The following is a 14,358-nucleotide window of genomic DNA, read 5'->3' as shown; positions in this document are numbered from 1 at the left end:
TGGTGAACCAACTGTTAATATTACATAGCACATGTGCTTTCGCTACAAGTCACATTTTGCCTCTTATATTGAGGGCCTGCCAGTATGATGTGAGATATCACACACGCAGGGCTGGGCAACAGAATTCAGCTTGCAGGCAGCCACAGTCTTTCGGCTTCTTCAACCTTCAGAACCTGTGGGAATGGTTTCAAACAGCAATGCCCTCCTTTCCCATACCAAGCACCCGTTGGGTTGGCCATTTAAAAGGCTGCGAATGCATCCCAAGACTTCAGGGCAAATTAATCATTAAACACACTTGCTTTTAAACCATCCATTATATTTACAAAGGTGCACTCACCAGAGGTGACTTCTCTGGCTTCATGGTCCGTGAACCCGGGTTGGGAGGGTAATGTCTCCAGGGTGATAAACAGTTTCTGGCTGTCGGGGAGAATGGTTTCTCTGCTTGCGTGCTGTGCGCTATCCTTCTCCTCCTCCATCTCCTCATCTACCTCATCCCCAAAATCCTCATCCCTGTTGCGTGATACTCCACCCTTGCAGGTGTCCACGGACGGGGTGGGGTAGTGGTGCCCCCCCCCAGAATTGCATGCAGCTCATCGTAGAAGCAACATGTCTGGGACTCTGACCCAGAGTGGCCGTTTGCCTCTTTGGCTTTTTGGTAGGCTAGCCTGAGCTCCTTAATTTTCACACGGCACTGCTGAGGGTCCCTATTGTAGCCTCTGTCCATCATGCCCTTAGAAATTTTTGCAGATGTTTTGGCATTTCGTCTTTTGGAATGGAGTTCTGTTAGCATGGATTCATATCCCCAAACAGCGATCAGATCCTGTACCTCCCATTCGGTCCAGACTGGAACTGTTTTGCGATTCTGGGACTCCACGGTCACCTGTGCTGATGAGCTCTGCATGGTAACCCGTGCTGATCAGCTTGCCATGCTGGCCAAACAGGAAATGAAATTCAAAAATTCGCGGAGCTTTTTCCTGTCTACCTGGCCAGTGCATCTGAGTTGAGAGTACTGTCCAGAACGGTCATAATGGAACACTCTGGGATAGCTCCCAGAGGCTAATACCGTCAAATTACGTCCACACTACCCCAAATTCGACCTGGCAATGTCGATTTCAGTGCTAACCCCCTCATCTGGGAGGAGTACAGAAGTCGATTTTAAGACCCCTTTAAGTCCACAAAAATGGCTTCATCGTGTGGACGAGCCCAGGGTTAAATTGATCTATCGCAGCTAAATTCGACCTAAACTCATAGTGTAGACCAGGGCTAAATGGTATAAGGGAAGATCGACCCATTATGTATGGCACTATCACACAGCTTCAATTCAGGTTTCACTGCGGGAAATAACACATCTTAAGCTCACCAGTGCACTAATATCTTACAGCTATACAATGACATTGCTGAGGTCAGAATTAAGATCTTGCAATTGTGAGTGTGGTGAATTACTCATATTACTATCCGTATTGCCAACACTAGCAATGTTATTGCAACTCTAGCCTGGGCTAGAGGGGTTTCTTTTAAACCTGTCTCATGAAAACATGATGAAAGACTTCCAACTCACAACATTTCCCTTATTACATATGGCCATCATCTCTTATTGCTGCTGATAGGGCTGAAGCCAGCAAGGTGGCCACCATTTCTCTAGAGTCCATCTGAACCTGGAAATAAGACTTCCTTTAATAAAGTGGGCTACCTCCTCTCATTGACTGCCCTGAAAGTGAAGCCATGACCACAGGCAGAGAGTCTCCCATTCTATGGTTCAGGGAACTGGACAGGGCACAAGGACTGTGTGGTGGTGCAACATAGACACTGTGACAGGTGGATGGAGAGAATGAGGGGAGCAGAAGGTAGACTTAAGGGGTGCAGGGGAATGGGATACAAGAGAATGTGGGGGGAAGAGTGGGGAGCTGATTGGGGATTCCAGAGCAGGGTGAGGCAGGGCCAGTGTGTGTGTTTGGGTGTGAGGCGAGGTTGTGCTGCCTTGTCTCAGGCAGCAAAGTGTGCATGGTGATCGGGAGATCAGGGAAGTGTTGCTTTTTGCAAAGGCTATACCAATCCCATAGTGTTTTTACTGTGACAGTGTTCCTTATATGATGTTTGAGATAAGTTTAAAGTTCTTTAATGTGCATATCTGTAACTCATCAACCCTATAAAGAAATACAAATTCTATATTCAAGTCTGAATCAGGGTGCATTAATCAGGTCAGTGATTCTCAAACTATTTATCATCCAGGATGCTTCTATCAAAGGAAATCAACTAGGAAGGGAGAAGGTCAAGACAGGGAAATTGCCATTCATTTCCTATTATTATCTTAAAGGTGAGGAGAGGGTAAGTGGAGTCTCCATCTGAGCAGCTAGTGAGAGGCTTTTAGTGTGCATTAAAGGTTGACTTTTCAACCTGAAATTGTCACACACACACACACACACACACACACTCTTGGGGGTCTGACACTTGATCTCTTGAGGGTGGCAATATTGTATTGTACATGTTGGAGGTGTACTGGACTTATTTTGGAAGGCTGTAAGAGAAAGTGATGATATGTGTGGTGTGGGATAAGGCATATTTGAAAATGCCTTAACTTGCTTCTAATGGGAACACCCACTCACAGAAACCCCTAAACGACTGATTAACAACATTTTTCTTTGGGGAATCATTAGTTAGTTTTCAAATAGGGGGAAATGGTACCTTTACCTTTTGCAGCACTATGAAATTGATACCTTTTAAAGTAAGGCATTGTAGAACTGGAGTCTTATGCCAGTACTATGCAGCTGTTTTCTAAGAGCTGTTCAGAGTCATTCTTCACTCAAGCAAAACTTCCTGAAACAGAATCTAGAGATTTGACAATAGACCAAAGTGTGTACTGAAGAGACTATTTGGTTTGTCATGTATTATACAAGAAAAAAAAAACAATTCATAAAGTAGATTCTCATACTTAGACCCCATGCTGCAAATATTTAGGCACATGTCTAACTTTATGCGCTAATGATGCCAATGGGATTAATCACAGTGAATAAAATTAAACATCTGCTACGTCTTTGCAGTGTCATGGCTTTAGACCACAATCCTGCAAACATATTTGCATAACCTTATGCAAGAGAGGGGTCTCATTGAGCTGAATAGGACTAATCAGAAGCATAAAGTTGCATACATGCAGAATTATTTGCAAGATCAACCCATAGACTGAAAATTCCTTGGAGCAGTGCCTACATCTTCATGTATAGTTGTGTAGCATCTAACATGATGAGGCCCTGATTCTGGGAGCTTTAAGGTACTACTGCAAAGTAAATATCAATCAGCATTAATACAAACAAATATTTCTCACTAATTTATGGGATTCTTAGGGAGCTAAATAACTTTTTTTTATTAAAGAAGACCATACTGCATCATTTTTATATTCATGGTTTTGTATTTTTAAGTAGCAAAATTTATTCCATTGATATTCATAGTGACAGTTTCCGTGGGTTTTTATACTTATGATTACATATTCATCAAGGAAAGTATACAGGAATGCTTTGATTCTACAGAACAGACTATCTGGGCACTAAAAAGGTGAAACTGGAGAATTAGAAATGGGAACTGGGTAGAAATAGAGGTAATAACTAAAGCCAACTGGAAGATGTCCATTCCATTTCACAGCAACTTTGGAGGTTTCCACAATGGAACAAAAAACCTTTGCAAACATCTTCATGAAGGTTCCAAAATGTTTTTGTTTTGTTTTTTGTTTGGAACCTAAGATTTTTATTTCTGTATATGTAGCCAGGGGTGTGGGAGACCCAGCTTCAAGTCTCTGCTCTACCTGATTCAGAGCAGAGATTTCCTCTCCAGGACACTCTGAATCAGAGCAGAGACTCCCATAGCCCTGACTAGAACCCAAACCATCATGTGGTGTCTATATGATGAATGTGGAAACTTATACATCTCTGGAATGTTTCCGCCTTAAAAATCCCAGCATTTTTTATATTCATTTAGTTGAAAACCATTCATCATTCACACTGGTGTCAAGCAGGACTGTGTCATTGCTCCAACGTCTCCATTTACCTTGCCATGATCCTGATTCTCATCCGCGACCGCCTTCCTAATGGAATCAGGATTGCGTATCATATGGATGGCCATTTCTCAATCTCTAATGTCTCCAAACAAAATCTAAGCTCGTGAGAATTGGCATCACTGACCTTCAGTATGCAGATGACTGCATCATTGTCGCACACACAGAGGCTGACCTTCAAAGCACCCTAAATCTTTTTGCAGATGCCTATCACAGCCAGGGTCTTTTTCTCAACATCAGGAAAACCAAGGTATACTACCAGCCCTCGCCTGCTCAAACTACTATTCGTATTCCACAAATCACCATCAGTGGAGAACCTCTGGAAAATGTAGCCCATTTTCCATACCTTGGCAGCCACCTCGCCCAAACAGCCAGCATTGACACAGAAATTGAATACAGGATCCATTATGCCAGCACATCCTTTGGAAGACTACTCAAACGAGTCTTCAATTATAGGGATTGGAAACAGTCAGCAAGATCTTGGTTTACAAGGCAGTTGTCATCCCCACCCTTCTCCCTGGGTAACCTACAGACAACATCTCAAGTGGCTGGAGTGGTTCCAGCAGCACTGCCTCAGAAGGATTCTCAGGATCAGCTGGGAAGACTGTTGCACTAACATCAGCATCTCTCTGTAGCCAACATCAGCAGTATAGAAGTGCAGGTCATGAAACATCAACTCTGCTGGGCTGGCCACTGTGTACATATGTCTGACACTCACCTCCCGAAGCAAGTGCTCTTCTCTCAGTTAAGTCAGGGAAGAAGGGTTCATGGAGGGCAGTGGAAGATCTTCAAAGACATATTGAAAATACACCGTAAAAAGGGAGGCATTAACCCAACAAACTGGGATGACTCAGCATGGAACAGAACACAGCGGCGCCACACCATACCCCAAGCCGCAGCTCACTTTGAGGAGAACAGATGTACTCATGAGACAGAGAAGCGACAAAGGAGGAAAGAAAGGGCACAACAGTTCAGCCAACTATGTCTCCTCCAAAATTACACCTGCCACTTCTGTGGGAAAATCTGCAGGGCATTAATTGGGCTCCTCAGCCTCTTAAATACCCACCAATGAACCCCCTTGGCAGACATCATCCTCGTATCAAGGGATAGCTGAAGAAGAGTCCTTGCTACACTGAGTATGCCATTGAGGTTCATAGATTTCTCTCATTGAGATGATAGCTTTAGTGATGTGGACACATCTCCAAAAAGAACTGGACTGAGTCCTGTAATGCCTTTTCAGTAAGCCACACTTTGTCAGTTTTCAATCTAGATACTGTGGTCATATCCAGACAAGTTTGAGCGAACCTTTAAAAGGCTTTATGTAGATTTTGATGCTTCTTCCCATCACTCCATTGTTACTGGGATGACACCCTCACTAGTTCCAGCATACAGGCACCAAAGCTAAATGATCTTCAGTGATGTGAAGGGGGGCTCAAAGCCCCAGCTCTGGCTGGGGGAGGATTCCCCTAGCTAGCACAAGCACAGGACGAAGCTGTAGGGCTTCTTCCCATGGACCCCTTCACAAATTCTGGTTTAGTGAGCATATCACTTTAAGAGCAGGGGGGCATTTCTGGTTCTGCTTGCAAGATAAGGGGCTCTGACTGTAAAAGAAAAAGAAGGATGGGATCACAGTAAGTCTGGAAAGAGGCCTCCTGAAGCAAGGTGGGGTGGGTTGTGACTCGCAGCCTAAGGGAGCAGCCATTTTTTCTCTCTCTGCTGTGGGGTTCTTGAATGTTATCGTTCTGAATTCTAATGAAGTAGTGCAATGTGGCATCCTTCCAGCACAAATATTTGTATTTAACTAACTTCTCTGTGTGTATGTTTATACTGTGAACATAACTGGAGAGATATGCCAGGGGAAGGGCCACAGCACTTAGTGCTGAGGCGAGTGCAGTAACTTAGACAAGGCACCAACATTGTCTAAACCACCATGACCCCCTTCCACGGGGCTGAGTTCTGTGCGGTGTCTTAAAAGTGCTGCCAGGAACTCATCCTAAGTTTCTTAATTCTCTAAAGGCATCTTCTCAGAATCCCCTACTCTCAGGCCTCGTCTACACTGGTGGGGGGGATCGAGCTAAGATACGTGACTTCAGTTAGGAGAATAGCGTAGCTGAAGTCGACGTATCTTAGATCGACTTAGAATCACTTACTTCGCATCCTCGCAGCGCGGGATCGACGGCCGCCACTCCCCCGTCGACTCCGCTTCTGCCTCTCACCATGGTGGAGTTCCGGAGTCGAGGGCAGAGCGATCGGGGATCGATTTATTGCATCTACACTAGACTCAATAAATGGATCCCCGATAGATCGATCACTACCTGCCGATCCGGCGGGTAGTGTAGATGTACCCTTATACAAGTACTGTATTCTGAACATCTATTCCCTAGATGAAGAATATCTCCTCATCTTCCACAGACAGCAAACCTTAACCTTAACTCCTGTAACCTTCCAGTCCTCCATCCTGATATAGAATCCCTTCCCTCCACATAAATGAACACTTTAGTGGTATTCTAAATAAATTAGAGAAATAAATGGACTTAGTCAGCTAGTGCCTAATAGGCATTACACAAGGAGCTTCTACAGGAGCATTTTAAATAGTGGACCATCTATGGAAGGGAGTTGCATGGTTAACTTGTGCCACATATAGTTACATGAAAGACAGTACTGAGACAGTTATGGGCGAAATTGTCAAACAAGGAGTCAAGGTTGGCATCATTGGCAGACTAGAGGGATAGGTGTATGCAACAAAATAAGAGACAAGGTCAGATGTAATGAGATTATGTGGATAATACAGAAGCCTAGTGACTAAGACCACAAGGAACTTAAATTGAGGTATTCAAGATTTCAGAAGAAAAGAGGGAAATTTACATATTACAAAACTGGGGAAACAACTTTTAGTTTGGGAAATCTGTATTTAACAAACTTGACAAGTAGTAATGCTCTATTTCTCTTTCCCCCTCTACTTAAGAAATAAAAAAGATCTGATTCAATAGTCACAGTATGAAAATAAGATTTCAATAGCTTGGTAAGAAGTCCTTTGACTGTTTCTTCTGACAATTGGAATTACTCTGCCAGGGTGATATGATTTTGGGGCATATTTTTAAACTCTCTCTTTATTTCAAGACTAACAGACCAATTCTGTTACACTTGGAATCTTTTACAGTGAGCTCCGTGGAGATGGTTCTCTGAATTTCTGTTGACCAGCTTGCTACAGGTATATCTACACGTAGATCTGCTCTGGAATTTCTTGCTATTTACTGCCAAAAAATAAGACTACTTAAATTGTCTTTGTTTCAGAATATGGTGACAAAGTATCAATGGACACTTTCTCTAAAGAAATCCTTCCAAAACAAAATGATCCAAGTTTATCTGTAGTGTGTGAATTGGGCCAATACTTTTACATGTTTTTTAAAAGATCTTAATGCTAGCCATGTTCTTTGCCAAAACTATTGGTAAACTCTGTTTATGAAAAGCAAATTTAGGCTGCTGGTTATTAGCAGTTATAATATGAATCTTTTAGTTGAGTAAAGCAGATGTTTGCTACCTTAGTCTGGTTGAATAAGAAAATAACTTCATCAAAATCCCCAGGATATTATGCACTTGATATATCAATACTATAAAAAGCTTATTAAATATACCTGTGGCATATTTTATAATCTTTTGTTTTCCCAGTTGGATTTGTGAAGATTGAGGACCAAAGAGTTAAAATTTAAGTGGTCAGAAAACTTTGGGGGTTGCAGGAGCTATGAATACAATAAGCAACCCCTTTATGTGCTCTCTCCCTGTATGGTTGTGTGTGCGCACATACACTCTCATATGACAACCTGCTTATGCCTATTGATTTGTTTTGCTGTGATGCCTAGGAGCCTAGTCATGTACCAGGACTCCATTGTGCTAGTTATTTTACAAACAGAACAAAAAGATAATCCCTGCCCCAAGGGTTTACAATCTAAGTATAAGACAAGAAAAAAAAAACAGATGGATACAGAAAGATGGAGGAGTACAAGGAAACAATTAAACAATATTGGACAGCATGATAGGCAGTGGTCTCAGCACACCAACAGCCTAACCATTGTCAAGATTTTTATGGGCATCTTGGCAAAGAAGAGTCTTACAGGGTATGTCTACACTACGAAATTAGGTCGAATTTATAGAAGTAAATTTTTTAGGAAGCGATTTTATACAGTCGATTGTGTGTCCCCCCACTAAGCGCATTAAATCAGCGGAGTGTGTCCACAGTACCGAGGCTAGCATAGACTTTTGAAGCATTGCACTGTGGGTCGCTATCCCACAGTTCCTGCAGTCTCCGCCACCCATTGGAATTCTGGGTTGAGCTCCCACTGCCTGATGGGGCAAAAACATTGTCGCAGGTGGTTTTGGGTATGTCGTCAGTCGCCCCTCCCTCCATGAGAGCAACGGCAGACAATCATTTTGTGCCTTTTTTCCATGCAGACGCCATACCACCGCAAGTGTGCAGTCCGCTCAGCTCAGCCACTGCTGCTGTGTCCTGGGTGCTGCTGGCAGCAGATAGTGCAGTATGGCTGCAAACCATCGTCAGGCTTCCGCTGTCACTATGCTCTATTGCTCTGGAAGCAGATGGTGCAGTAGGGCTGCAAACCATCGTCACGCTTCTGCAGCCACTCTGATCTCCTGTTCTCCTGCAGATGGCACACCACAGCAAGCATGGAGCCCGCTCAGATCACTGTGGCAGTTATGAGCACTGTAAACACCTTGCACATTATCCTGCAGTATATGCAGCATCGGAACCTGTAAAAGCAGGCGAGGAGGCGACGGCAGCGCGGTGACGAGAGTGATGAGGACATGAACACAGACTTCTCTCAAAGCATGGGACTTGGCAATTTGGACATCATGGTGGTAATGAGGCAGGTTCATGCTGTGGAATGCCGATTCTGGGCCCGGGAAACAAGCACAGATTGGTAGGACCGCATAGTGTTGCAGGCCTGGGATGATTCCCAGTTGCTGCAAAACTTTTGCATGAGTAAGGGCACTTTCATGGAACTTTGTGATTGCTTTCCCCTGCCCTGAAGCACAAGAATACCAAGATGAGAGTGCTTGCCCTCACAGTTGAGAAGCAAGTGGCGATAGCCCTCTGGAACACGAGACAGCTACCGGTCAGTTGGAAATCAATTTGGAGTGGACAAATCTACTCTGGGGGCTACTGTGATCCAAGTAGCCAAGGCAATCACTGAGCTGCTGCTATCAAGGGTAGTGACTCTGGGAAATGTGCAGCTCATAGTGGATGACTTTGCTGCAATGGGATTCCCTAACTGTTGTGGGGCGACAGACGGAACGCATATCCCTATCTTGGGACCGGAGCACCAAGGAAGCCAGTACATAAACCGCAAGGGGTATTTTTCAATGGTGCTGAAGCACTGGTGGATCATAAGAGAAGTTTCACCAATATCAATGTGGGATGGCTGGGAAAGGTACATGACGCTCGCATCTTCAGGATCAATGGTCTGTCTGAACAGCTGCAGCAAGGGACTTACTTTCGAGACCACAAAATAACCATTGGGGATGTTGAAATGCCTATAGTTATCCTTGGGGACCCAGCCTACCCCTTAATGCCATGGCTCATGAAGCCATACACAGGCACCCTGGACAGTAGTCAGGAGCTGTTCAACTATAAGCAGAGCAAGTGTACAATGATGATAGAATGTGCATTTGGACATTTAAAAGTGGGTTGGCGCAGTTTACTGACTCGGTTAGACCTCAGCAAAACCAATATTCCCATTGTTATTACTGCTTGCTGTGTGCTCCACAATATCTGTGAGAATAAGGGGGAGACATTTATGGCGGGGTCGGAGGTTGATGCAAATCGCCTGGCCGCTGATTACGTGCAGCCCGACACCAGGGCGGTTAGAAAAGCGCAGCAGGGTGCGCTGTGCATCACAGAAGCTTTGAAAACCAGTTTCATTACTGGCCAGGCTACCGTGTGACAGTTCTGTTTGTTTCTCCTTGATGAAAACCCGCCCCCTTGGTTCACTCTACTTCCCTATAAGCCAACCGCTCTCCCCTTCCCCCTTCGATCACCACTTGCAGAGGCAATAAAATAATTTTGGTTTCAAATGCATGCATTCTTTATTAATTCATCACACAAATAGGGAGATAACTGCCAAGGTAGCCTGGGAGGGGTGGGTGAGTAGGGAAGCACTGGGTGGGGTGGTGGATGAGGGTAGAGGTGAAGAACAAGGCCAGACAGCACTTTAAAACTTATTGAATGCCAGCCTTCTGTTGCTTGGGCAGTCCTCTGGGATGGAGTGGTTGGGTGGCCGGAGCGCCCTCCCCCACCGCGTACTTGGATGTCTGGGTGAGGAGGCTATGGAACTTGGGAAGGGGCGCAGGCAGTCACACAGGGACTGCAGTGGTGGACTGGGCTCTTGCTGCATTTCCTGCAGTTTCACCAGACACCGAAGCATATCAGTTTAATCCCCCAGTAGCCTCAGCACTGCATCCTGTCTCCACTCATCGTGTTGCCGCCACCTCTTCTTTTGCTCCCACCACTTCTCATCTCGCTCGTTCCTCCTGTCCTCGTGTTCATTTTCAGCTTTCCTGGACTCTGACATTGTTTGCCTCCACGCATTCTGCTGAGCTCTTTCAGTGCAGGAGGACTGCATGAGCTCAGAGAACATTTAATCATTAGTGCTTTTTTTTCACCTTCTTATCTGCACTAGCCTCTGGGACGGAGATGATAGGGGGAGCGTTGAAACATTTGCAGCTGCGGGAGGAAAAAAATGAAGAGTATTATTTAAAAAGACACATTTTAGAGAACAATGGGTAGACTCTTTCATGGTGAACCAACTGTTAATATTACATAGCACATGTGCTTTCGCTACAAGTCACATTTTGCCTCTTATATTGAGGGCCTGCCAGTATGATGTGAGACATCACACACGCAGGGCCGGGCAACAGAATTTGGCTTGCAGGCAGACATGATAAGCTACAGTCTTTCGGCTTCTTCAACCTTCAGAACATGTGGGAATGGTTTCAAACAGCAATGCCCTCCTTTCCCATACCAAGCACCCGCTGGGTTGGCCATTTAAAAGGCCACAAATGCATCCCAAGTCTTCAGGCAAATTAATCATTAAACACGCTTGCTTTTAAACCATCCATTATATTTACAAAGGTTCACTCACCAGAGGTGCCTTCTCTGGCTTCATGGTCCATGAGCCCAGGTTGGGAGGGCCATACCTTATAGACATTATACAGAAAGGATCAGCAAGATTTAGACATAGTCTGGATGTGAGGACCTAGAGAGAGGTCTATGTTGAAGGTGGCACTCAGATTACAGGCCTGAGTGACAGACAGCATGTTGGTTGGGGTTTTTTTGTTTGGGAGGGATGGAATTAGAAGCTCTGTTTTATCCATGTTTATCTTGATCTGCTGGATAGATATCCATGCGCAGATGTCAAAGACCTAGCAGAGTCATTGGCCATTATCTTTGAATACTGATGGTGATCGGGGGAGGTCCCGGATGACTGAAAAAAGGCTAATGTAGTGCCCATCTTTAAAAAAGGGAAGAAGGAGGATCCTTCTAGAGACCAGTCAGCCTTACCTCAGTCCCTGGAAAAATCATGGAGCAGGTCCTCGAGGAATCAATTCTGAAGCACTTAGAGGAGAGGAAAGTGATCAGGAACAGTCAGCATGGATTCGCCAAGGGCAAGTCATGCCTGACTAACCTAATTGCCTTCTATGAGGAGATAACTGACTCTGTGGATGAGGGGAAAGCAGTGAATGTGTTATCCCTTGACTTTAGCAAAGCTTTTGATACGATCACGCACAGTATTCTTGCCAGCAAGTTAAAGAAGTATGGGCTGGATGAATGGACTATAAGGTGGATAGAAAGCTGGCTAGATCTTTGGGCTGAACGGGTAGTGATCAATGGCTCCATGTCTAGTTGGCAGCCGGTTTCAAGTGGAGTGCCCCAGGGGCCGGTTTTGTTCAATATCTTCATTAGTGATCTGGAGGATGGCGTGGACTGCACTCTCAGCAAGTTTGCAGATGACACTAAACTGGGAGGAGTGGTAGATATGCTGGAGGGTAGAGATAGGATACAGAGGGAGCTAGACAAATTAGAGGATTGGGCCAAAAGAAACCTGATGATGTTCAACAAGGTCAAGTGCAGAGTCCTGCACTTAGGACGGAAGAATACCTTGCACTGTTACAGACTAGGGACCAAATGGCTAGGAAGCAGTTCTGCAGAAAAGAACCTAGGGATTACAGTGGACGAGAAGCTGGATATGAGTCAACAGTGTGCCCTTGTTGCCAAGAAGGCTAATGGCATTTTGGGCTGTATAAGTAGGGGCATTGCCAGCAGATCGAGGGACGTGATCATTCCCCTCTATTCAACATTGGTGAGGCCTCATCTGGAGTATTGTCTCCAGTTTTGAGCCCCACACTACAAGAAGGATGTGGAAAAATTGGAAAGAGTCCAGCGGAGGGCAACAAAAATGATTAGGGGGCTGGAGCACATGACTCATGAGGAGAGGCTGAGGGAACTGGGATTGTTTAGTCTGCAGAAGAGAAGAATGAGGGGGGATTTGATAGCTGCTTTCCACTTCCTGAAAGGGGGTCCCAAAGAGGATGGATCTAGACGGTTCTCAGTGGTGCCTAATGACAGAACAAGGAGTAATGGTCTCAAGTTGCAGTTGGGGAGGTTTAGGTTGGATATTAGGAAAATCTTTTTCACTAGGAGGGTGGTGAAGCACTGGAATGGGTTACCTAGGGAGGTGGTGGAATCTCCATCCTTAGAGGTTTTTAAGGGCAGGCTTGACAAAGCCCTGGCTGGGATGATTTAGTTGGGAATTGGTCCTACTTTGAGCAGGGGGTTGGATTAGATGACTTCCTGAGGTCCCTTCCAGCCCTGATATTCTATGATTCTATGATTCTATGACTTCAGTTTGGAGAGAAGGTGATGGGTCTGGAGTAGAGAGGTAAATGTGAGTCATCAGCATAGAGATGGTAGTTGATTTTTTATTTGCAGATGAGATTACACAGAGACAAGATACAGAGGGAGAAGAGAGGGGGACCAAGGACAGAGCCATGTGGAACTGCCACAGAAAATTGGAGGGCAAATGAGGAGGATCCTCTGAAGGATATGCTGAAGGAGAGGTTCGAGATATAGGAGGAGAGCCAGGAGAGAACAGAGCCATGGAAGCCAAGGGAAGCCAACTTTTCAAGAACAACATCATGGTCAATGGTGTCAAAAGCGACTGCTATTTCAGAGAGAATGAGGAGGCAGTACTGGGTCTGAGCTTTTTTTCTAGGAAGAGGTCATTATAGACATTAGAAAGAGCAGATGCAGTGGAGCTCAAAAGGCAGAAGTCAGATTGAAGAGGGTCTAAGATGGAACTGGATGGGAGGAACCCCTGGTAGCAGTTGTAAACCACATGTTCAATGAGCCTAGAGATGAAAGAGAGATGGGTCAGTAGTTGGAGAAACAAGTGGGCTTCTGGGTGTATTTTTTCTTTAAACAAGTGGGGAAAACTAGAGCATACTTATAGTAAAGAAAAGAGTAAGGGAGAGGATTGAGCGTGGGTGCCAAGGGGTCACTGAGGCAGATAGTGTTTAGCTTCTAACCTGCTTATCTTCACTTTCAAGTCCCTTCACACTCAATCATCTCTCTCCATTTGCTCGCTAATGCAAAGTTAAGCATCTTGTTGGAAGCACTAATAATCTGTGGATTTAGTGGGTAAGTTTTTAACTTTTAATGAGCTAATTTTGAATGAATAGGAGCAGTAATGGAATCTGGTAGAAAGTTCTATTTTCCTCTTTTTAATGCCATGAAGTTTCCTAGCTATCTGCATCAACAGAACATTGTTTGTAAATGTATTTCCTCTATAGAAACCTGTTTCTCCAGATCACTTGCTATAGAGAAAGGTTAAGCAGACAGATAAAAAAAAAAATCACTGAGGCCCTGTTTATACTACACAGTTTTGCTGACTCAATTTATGTTGGCATACAGCCACTGCAGTTGGTATCTCATTTATGTGTGTGTGTACTTGGCTCCTCACATCTGTGCTGAGCACACTCACCAGAAGTGCTTGTATCAGTGCACAGTGTGGTGCACCCTGGGTAGGTATTAGAGAGTGAAACCCACCACTGTTCAGCACACTGTTTTTTGGGGTAGTTTGGGCAATGTATGGTGGGACAGAAACGACTCCTGCAGTAGTGACCAGGAGACAGGGATCAACTTCTCATAATGCAATGTTCTCCATCCCATAATCTTCACACCTATTTTCAGTTTTCCATAAACTGTTGTTGCTGTCCGCCATCTCTGACAGAAGAACAGAGCCTGC

This window comes from Malaclemys terrapin, chromosome 2 (assembly GCF_027887155.1).
Source record: "Malaclemys terrapin pileata isolate rMalTer1 chromosome 2, rMalTer1.hap1, whole genome shotgun sequence".
NCBI lineage: Eukaryota > Metazoa > Chordata > Testudines > Emydidae > Malaclemys > Malaclemys terrapin.
This window is presented reverse-complemented; position numbering follows the sequence as displayed.